General features: G+C 35.7%; 1 protein-coding gene across 4 annotated transcripts in view; it reads left to right on the forward strand.

The window, feature by feature from the left end:
- The window catches only part of tanc1b (tetratricopeptide repeat, ankyrin repeat and coiled-coil containing 1b), a 160,189-nt gene that overhangs the window by 94,392 nt on the left and 56,335 nt on the right, over window positions 1-9,462 (forward strand). The window contains exon 1 of one of the 4 annotated variants that reach the window (XM_026271140.1): window positions 8,446-8,737. The exons of the other annotated variants lie outside the window; for them this stretch is intronic. The gene's annotated coding sequence lies outside the window, so the exon portion shown is untranslated. Of the gene's footprint in view, window positions 1-8,445; window positions 8,738-9,462 lie in introns of those variants that run through there. 4 annotated transcript variants of the gene reach the window in all.

A 9,462-nucleotide genomic window follows, 5' to 3' on the forward strand; every position in this document is an offset into this window, starting at 1 on the left:
ATTTATTTATTTTTTTTTCATAGAAATTTCAAAAGAATAGCGTTTATTTGAAATTGTCATTAGTTACATTTTATGCATCCTAAGTGAAAATAATAAGTCTGTCCACTTCATCGGGTGTTTTATAAACCCTGTAACCTCATGTATGAACACTAGTCATAGTGATTCTAGCTTTTGCAAACAGTGCTAATGAATTTAAACAGCGAATACACAAACCAACTGGTGGCGCTACATGAGTTTAATTAGACTCGAGAAAGCAAAGAGCTCAAGCTAATTAAGCCGATTTGCTTTTTAATATGTGGAAAAGGAAAAACAAAGTCTTTTACAGAGTGAGCACATAACAGCTGGACATGCGGCCACGTGCATCCTGGCAAACAAACATGCACTCATGCAGCCAGATAACAGTGTGTTCTGTGTTGTGTCCGGTCTTGCTTGGAGGTCTTTTGACTCCATTCGATCGCCCTCTTAATGCCCGTAAGCCTCCAAAAATAACGGACATAAATCTATAATTGTATTATGGCACAGCAGGGCATGTCTGCAGAACGTCTCTCCTCACCTTCTGTATGCCAAGTGTGCTTAACGTCTGAAATACAGCCACTGAAGCTGCAGACGTGATAGCAAGCGTGTTCAAAGATTAAAAATGATAGAAAATTGAAATATTTTGTGCAGATCTTTCAAAACGTGAAAGATGGTAGAAAACATGTCTTTTAAGCTCAGAAATGAAATTTATATAAAACAGGATCTGGAAAAGAAACCTCTTCAGGGCTAAACCTAAACCTAGAAGTTGTAGAGTTGTCACATTTATATATATATATATATATATATATATATATATATATATATATAGTATCACGCTATGGATTATGGAAGAAAATATAATGATACCATATATTGTGATCACCAATTAAGTAAATGTGTTGCCAAAATTGTATTAAAGCTGCAGTAGGTAACTTTTGTAAAAATATATTTTTTACATATTTGTTAAACCTGTCATTATGTCCTGACAGTAGAATATGAGACAGATAATCTGTGAAAAAATCAAGCTCCTCTGGCTCCTCCCAGTGTCCTATTGCCATTTGCAGAAATACATCGCGCCCGTTAAGAAACAACCAATCAGAGCTGCGGTCCGTAACTTTGTTTGTGTTCAAAATGTAGAAAAATGTATATAATAAGCGAGTACACCATGAATCCATTTTCCAAACCGTGTTTTTGGCTTGTCCTGAATCACTAGGGTGCACCTATAATAAGTTTTTATATTCAGACTATTTTAGATTGCTTCTGGGGTACCGCGTCGGAGTAACCCAGTACCTTTGTGATTCTTCATAGACATAAACAGAGAGAAGTAGCTCCGGCTACGATGTTCTTCCACAAGACGCAAGCGGTTCTGTTTATTAACCGCTAGAGCGTCAAAAGTTCCCTACCGCAGCTTTAATTTTATTAAAATTGTAAAAATAAAATTTTTGTTCATTGTTGCAAATTTGTACCAATTCTTTCCCTCATTTTAGTAAATCGTGGTCAAGTTGTATTTATTTATTGGTTTTAGTAAATCTTGGTCACACTGAATGGATTTGTTCGCTCATTTTAGTATATCGTGGCTGCGTACAAATTGTTTCCCTCACTTTACTGAATTGGGGCTAAATTGCTAAAATTTGTTCCCTTGTTTTGGTAAATCATGGCCAAGTTGCACTTATTTCTTTCTATTGTTTTAGTAAATCGTGGCCTCGTACTAAATTGCCAAGTTAAACTAACTCATCCATTAATTTAAGTAAACCTTGGCCTACGTACTTATTCATTCCCTTGATTTATTAAAGGGGTCATGAACTACTTCTGTTTCTTATTTTGTACTGTTCTCTGAGGTCCACTTATAATGTTATCAAGATTTTAAGAATAAGTGTGTGAATCGGTGGGCGGGGCTAAACAAACAGTGATGTTGATGATCTTATGTGGAGGCGGAGCTTATCCACGCTATGACATCATAGAGTAGAACATTCCACAAGATGTCTTTTTGGCAGACTGCTTTCAATATAAGCTGTTTTTAGACTAACGACAAAGTTTTGAGTTCTCAAACTCACAGGATGTTTTTGTAACACAATGAATGCTTATATATCTAAAGATCAAGGGAATGGTTCCTCAGTTCATGACCCCTTTAAAAAGTAGCCTTGTACTAATTCATTATCTCATGTTAAGAAATCATGGCCTTGAGCTAATACATTTCCTAATTTTAGTAAATCAGGGCCTCGTAATTCATTCCTTCCCTTGTTTTACTAAATCATAACCTCTAACTAATTTGTTCCTTGATTTATTAACCCTTAGTCGATTAACGCATATACGCGTTGTCATTTTCTCCTGATAACCCCAAAAAGAACATAATTTACTCTTTCAGATTTGATCGTACAGATAAGAGCAATACATCAATCGAATCTGTAAAGGGTCTACTTATTCTTGTATACAGACATAACAACAAAACTTTGTGCAATTATAAAACAAAGATAACAAACTAGGTGTGCTGTCTGCAGCCTTTGTCTGCGCTGATCTTCATGTACAAACACGTCATTAAAATGAACTGTAACTCCGTGAATACTCAACGAAGAGACATGAGAGAGATATCTATAGAAAGCCTGACATGTCTTCTTTTAAACTAAACAAAAACTATTTTGCGAATAGCCTTTAAGTATTAATTGTTATTTTGTATAAATAACGAAGCGTATTCTATATGAAATTATGAGTTGAATCCTATTGATTAAAAACTTGCTATCAAATGCGTCACTCTACTGGTCATCATCAGTGCGTGCAGCTCAAAACAGAAATGCAGAACATGCTAACGTTTTAGACAAACTTTATAATGAGAGCAGAGCACTATTGTAATAAAATTGTTCATTGTTATGGTTTCGCCGACATTAAGTGTTAGCTATCTGTTCATCAAAACATAAAACATTTACCCCGTTTATATCTGCAAGGTGTTGATTACACATTTTCCCTGTGTGTTAACATCAGTAATTATGTTAGTTGAATGTCTGACTTGACTCTTGTTAATGTATTTTGCCCTGCCCCCAAACATATGATTAGACTATGAAAATCCTTAGTCGGGGACACCCCTACTGTACATACATGCTGCTCATATATTATTATAGCCCAGTTTGTGCTGATTACAGTGAGATTAGACTTCAGCCATTTAGATGTTTATAAGCAACTAAAAAAAGCACAAATGTCAGGGCATGACAAAACTTCTCCAGGCCCCAAAAATACACTTAGACCTCAGAGGGTTAAAAAATGACCTTGCACTAATTATTTCCATAATTTTGGTAAATTTATTTCATTCGTTTTAGTGAATTGTGGCCAAATTGTGATCATTTGTTTTCCACATTTTAATAAATGTTGTCCAAATTGTACTTCCATTCACACTTTTTAGTAAATTGTGGGTAAGTTGTACTGATTAGTTCCCTCATTTAAATTAAATCAAAACTAGGGAATAAATTTGTACAACATGGCCTTGATTTACTAAGACCAGCGAACAAATGAAAAAGTCGTGGGAGCTATTTCTTAATTCATGATCATGGTTTAAAAAAACATACAAACAAGTGAATGCACTGAAGTGTCAATGCATTAAATAGTGTGATAATGTTACTGAATCTGAATAGTCTTTTAAAGCCCAACAGAGCGAGCAGAAGGCTTTAGTGTAAATCATTGAATCAATGCAGTGGTGGAGGGTTTGCAGGGGTTTTCAGATATCAAACCCCTATCTCTGTCTCCTCTCAGGACTTGTATCGATATGAAGCAGCAGTTAGGAAGCATCTATGTCTATGTTCTTTCATTTCTGCCCCTCTCTTTCTTCTCTCTCTCAGAAGATGAAGGCAGACAGAGGCAGATGGTGTTTCTGCAATAGATGAAATTCTGCCGTTCTTCTTCTTTGCACTGTGGTCTTGGGAGACTCGACAGAGATGCACGGTTAAGATTTCATCTGCTGTGCAGAGGCAGCTTTCCAGAAACTTTAGAGCATCCTTAATCCATCCGTCCAGATGGTTCTGCCGCGATGCACACATGCAACAACTGCCTCCTGTTCAATTCATGAGTGTGAATTTGAATTGAATTGGTCACTTTAAAATGTACATGTTCTACAGTCTATAAAGTATTACTTTCAGTTACATAAGAAGTAACTGTAATTCAATTACAGAAAAAATAAGAGTAATCCCTTACTTTTTCAAGGGAAAAGTAATTAAATAATAAAAAATAAAAAAATCTCTCCGTTTATAACCTCAGTCAGACTGGCTGTTGTCAGACAAAAATCTCATTGGATTATTACAATTGATGGCAAAACAAATGTTTGGACGTGTAAACTGACACACTACAGCAAACGATGAATTGAGAGAGTAGTTGGTACTGGAGCGGTTCTCCGGCTGGTGTCCAGGACTCTGGGTCACAGAAGGTCACATGGTCTTGAGCAATGATCCCTGGTGGTGTTCTTGGTTGGGTTTGTGGGTGAATGTCTCACTCTGTGGCTCTGGATCCTGTCCTGGGAGAAGACATGTGCCATACACATTTGCATTGTTTCCGCTTTCCTCTTTGGTGACAGCTGGAGGACTGTGGTGACCGTGCATCTGGAATCACTGGTGTCCTCAGCTGTGGCTCCACTCAGCTGCTGTCTGAACTATTCAGCCTTTTGACAATATTCAATCTCTGCCTCAATATAATTGTTTTTTTAAGAAAAATATTTTTTCTTTTGAATTCCATTTGAAATATGTAGTTTATTGATTGATTGAGGCACCAGCTGCACAAACAAACAAGAATTTTGGTGGTTTTTAATCAAAACATATTTTGTCTTTTGAGTTCCATTTAAAATTTGACCCTGGCTTATTTTTTTATTTTCTCCCACATTTATGTGTTTGTGGGCATCATTAATATCTCACTTATTATTTCATATTATTATTATTTTTTGCCTCCCACTTTAAAACATACCTCCTAACCTGTCATGATGTTTCTTATGAAGTGCTCTGCATATCTCATTTCACGGTTTGATTGTTTAAGCGAGTATGTCATTTTACAGCTCAGTGCATTTGTGTGGTTTTCACCTTCATCTTGTCATATTTAGTGTCACCACATGCTTTCCTGTCTCTGTCTGTGACTGACAGTGGCTTGTCCATGAACATCTTCACTCAGAAAAGGTCACATTGGCTGTAATTCGGAGAAGGTTTTGAGATTGCTTCCATTATAATCAATCGTACTTTTGGCACCACAAGTGTCTGTTGAGGTATGTAGCAAGCTGCTTTCAATTGTCTGATGTGTTGAGGGCTACCATGGTAATTTATCCTTTTACTATAATAAAAGTAAATATTATAGTATTCCTTCAGCTCAAACAGTAGAGCATGAAGCAAGCAATGCTAAGATCATGGGTTTGATTCCCAGGGAATGTGTTATAAAATATATACTTCGATGTCACTTTAGATGAAAGCATCTGCCAAACAAATCAATTCAAATAGATTTGTGATTTAGAGTTCCGCTCAAATGTTTGGAATAATTCAGATTTTTTATTTTTGAAAGAAGTCTCTTCTGTTCACTAAGGTTGCATTTATTTGAACAAAAAAATAAATAAAAAATAATGAATTTTTATTGCTATTTAAATAACTGTTATATGTTAATGAATTGTAAAATGTAATTTTATTCAAGCGATAGAAAGTTGAATTTGTAAATTCCATTTTTATTATCAGTGTTGATAATAGTTGTGCTGCTTCATATTTTTTTGTGGAAACAGTGATTAATCATTTTTTAAGATTCTTAAGCAGCATTTATTTGAAATCTTTTTTTACATCATAAATGTCTTTACTGGTACTTTTGATAAATCAAATGCATCCTCTGCAGGTTAAATGTATTAATCTATTAAAATCTTACTTACCCAAAACTTTTGAATGTATCACGGTTTTCACAATAATGTAAAGCAACCTGAAATGTTTTTGAGCAGCATTTAGGAGATTAGAATGATTTCTGAAGGATCATGTGACACTGAAGACTGGAGCTAAAAATTAATCTTTGCATCACAAAAATAAATTACATTTTAAAATATATTGCAATAGAAAACAGTTATTTTAAATTGTAATAATATTTCAACATTTTCTGTTTTTTATTGTATTTTTAATTAAATAAATGCAGCCTAAATGAGCATTAAGGCTTTTTTCAAAAATGTTTTTTAAAGATATCGTTCAGAATACACAGTGACCAATAGAGTGATATAGTTGCTGAACTAAAGCCAATTGAATCAGTTGAACCAGCTGAAACTTTCACCCATGTGTTATTCGTTTGTCAACATCACTCATTAATGCTGAACAACAACTCCGAGTCCTGAGGGCCTGACTGTGTTTGTAAGATCGATTAGCATCTTCCCAACGGTGCAGTGAAGGAGCATCTGACCCTGCATCTCAACACACACGACTTATCAACATGAATCAAGCGTGTTAATTAACATCACCCGGTTCAAAAGGTCCACTCATCTGACCTCATGAATATTCAAGCCATGACATCATCTGAGTTATGCATATTCATGGCTAGGCTCCTTAATTAATGTAAACAATAGGAACAGCAGATTGCTCGGTGAAAGCAGAGGAACAGGGCATAATCTGCGCAGCTGGTCACGGGCCAGTCTGCTACTAAAGCCGGTCTGATTAGATTTCTCTCTCAGCGAGGTTTAGCTCTGCCACTGTGGAATGATTCACTGGGTATCAGCCATTTGCACTCGAGCCCAAACACACACACACACACACGCATGCAGATGCAAAAACATTTGGGTTTTAAAAACAGATGGGCTATCAATATGCATTTGTGTTGTACATCAGATACGCGGCGCTGCTTTGACCGGAGTCACAGAGTAAACTAGATTCACATTTCCTGAAGACTGCAGCAGAGCTTGTGAGGCACTATATCAACTATAGTGATAAAATATGTTTAAGATTCAGACTTTGGTTCTGTGTAAATTAAATGCGGTTGTCCAGGAGCCTCTTTTCGCCCACGCTCCTGTCGGCAAATATTATTATGTAAAGTAATAGTCTACTGTATCTCTCCTGGCTTCATGTGAAAGCACATTACTGTTTTAATTTGCATAATATTGATATTATTTCAAGCAGGTAAAGCTGCTTTTTCCACAAGGATTGCGCACCATTCAGAACTGATTTAGTTTTTTGTTTGGACTTTGATTTTTGTTTTAATCAATTTAATGCATACTTATTTGTTGATATTAATTATTAACAGTTAATACTTATTTTAAATGTTTTTTGTAGTTAAATATTATGAATAGTTCAATCATTAGTACATTTCCAAATCAAATCAACTGATTTTAATGTTTAATGCTTCTTTATTAATTAGTATTCATTGTTAATAATTAATCATTATTTTTTTTACTGTTTTTAATAGGTAATTATTTTTGATAGGCTCATAATTACTTACAAGTATTATTTATTAAGAATTCATTATGAATGTGTTTATAGTTAATTATTATTAATAGGTTAATTAATAGATCAACTGAATTTGGAATTGGTCAATTGAACGCATTCTTATTAATTAGTATTAATAAATAATAAATTATTATATTTTTAATGTTTTTGCAGGTAATTATAACTAGGTTCATAATTACTGAATTCCAAAACAGTTTCTGAATTTAAATTTAGATAAACTGAACACAAAATTGAATTTCAAATTTGAATTTGTAGTATTTATATTTAAGGAGGTATTTAAAGGAACACTCCACTTTTTAAAAAATATGCTAATTTTTTCATTCTCTAAGAATTGAGTTTTACCGTTTCGAATCCATTCAGCCGATCTCCGTGTCTGGCAGTAGCACTATTAGCTTAGCTTAGCATAGATCATTGAATCTGATTAGACCATTAGCATCTTGCTCAAAAATTACCAAATAGTTTCTATATTTTTCCTATTTAAAACTTGACTCTTCTGTAGTCACAATGTGTACTTAGACCGACGGAAAATGAAAAGTTGCGAACTTGACTTATTTAAACTTTTTTGTGTGTGTGTTTTTCTTGCATTACCTTCATATTACATGCATTTTTTTCTGCAGAGATATTTCACAAGTCATCTGTTTAACATTTACACGATGTTGACAACTTGATGTGTAGTGCACATGGAATAGAGCTTTCTTTAACTAGATAGTTAGTAAAGAAAACGTCACTTAAATCATGTTGTAGATATATTGATTAGTTAAATGACAAATAATAATGATAATAACTCAAAACTGAGATCTTGAATTGGTCAAAAAAAGATTTTCTGCCATATACCCAGCCCCAGTCTGTAGTACTGCTTGTGGCACAGTGAGGTTGTTTAAAGCTGAATGTGAATGAGAAATGCAGCAGTACCCTGATGTCAGAAAGGTGCGCAGCTGATTTGCTCATTCACTCACTCACTCCCTCACTCGCTCCGCACCTCCAGCTCCTCCCTCCATCACCCGTCTCCCTCCTGTCCAAACTCTCCTCCAGCTCTGCTTGATTAGCATTCAGTCTTTTTCTCCGGGAGAATCATAGATTATTTCTTCGCCGCTCTGTAGGAGAGGAGAGATAAAGAGATAGAGAGACCTCCTCCTCCATCTCTCTCCGTTCTTTCATTGGGATTGCGGTTGTGGATGCGTTCAGCGATGCGGTGAAGAGAGACTCGGGCTGCGGTGCGGTTCACCAGTTGAATGTGAATGGCTGAACATGGAGGTGCCCTGAGGAAACTGAGGTTTGCGGGGCTGCTGAAGAACAGTCAGTCTGTGAGTATCCAGAGCAGAAAGTAGTTTCAGAGCAGGTTGCTGGTGCATTAGTTTCAGACAGTGATGCATGGATGAACATTAGAGGCCGAGCACTCAATGACATGCTTCTGTCACACAGCACGACAAAAAGTGAAATATTGCGAGATTGGATGTTTGCATTTTTCATGATTTTCACTTCTGTTTAATTTAAATGGGTTGCTTTGCTTTAGAAACGTCTCTGATTGTTTAGTCTGTTTGTGTGTGTTTGCTCAGTGACCTGGTTCTGTTCGCCTTTCATTTTTTACTGTGCTTATTACGGTCCCTGCCATTGATTTACATTCGGGATGATGTCATCTTTCTCCCGCCACCGTTTCACGTTTATGGTCAATGTGAGCGCTGCGGTCAGCGATCTTTAACCCAGACCTGAATCTGTAGGGAACTGCAGTGTGCATCTGTTTCAGGTTCATCCTCTTTATATGACAGCAATTCATCTTATTTTTCCCTCCAATATCAGACAGAGGGAAACCTGTTTGAAAACAGTTATTATTACAGTTCAGTGTGGTGTCGCTGGTGGTCACTTTTAAATAACAGGTCCCATGATTTCACTAATCGTCATTGTTAACTAAAACTATAGTCAAAACTTATATGTATAATATTTATACAATTATTTCTGGTCCTCGAATCTGATTGGCTGATAAGAGTGTGCTATTACCGTTTATATCATCACACTGTGATTACCTGGTCTT

Source organism: Carassius auratus, chromosome 9, assembly GCF_003368295.1.
Source record: "Carassius auratus strain Wakin chromosome 9, ASM336829v1, whole genome shotgun sequence".
Taxonomy (NCBI): Eukaryota; Metazoa; Chordata; class Actinopteri; order Cypriniformes; family Cyprinidae; genus Carassius; species Carassius auratus.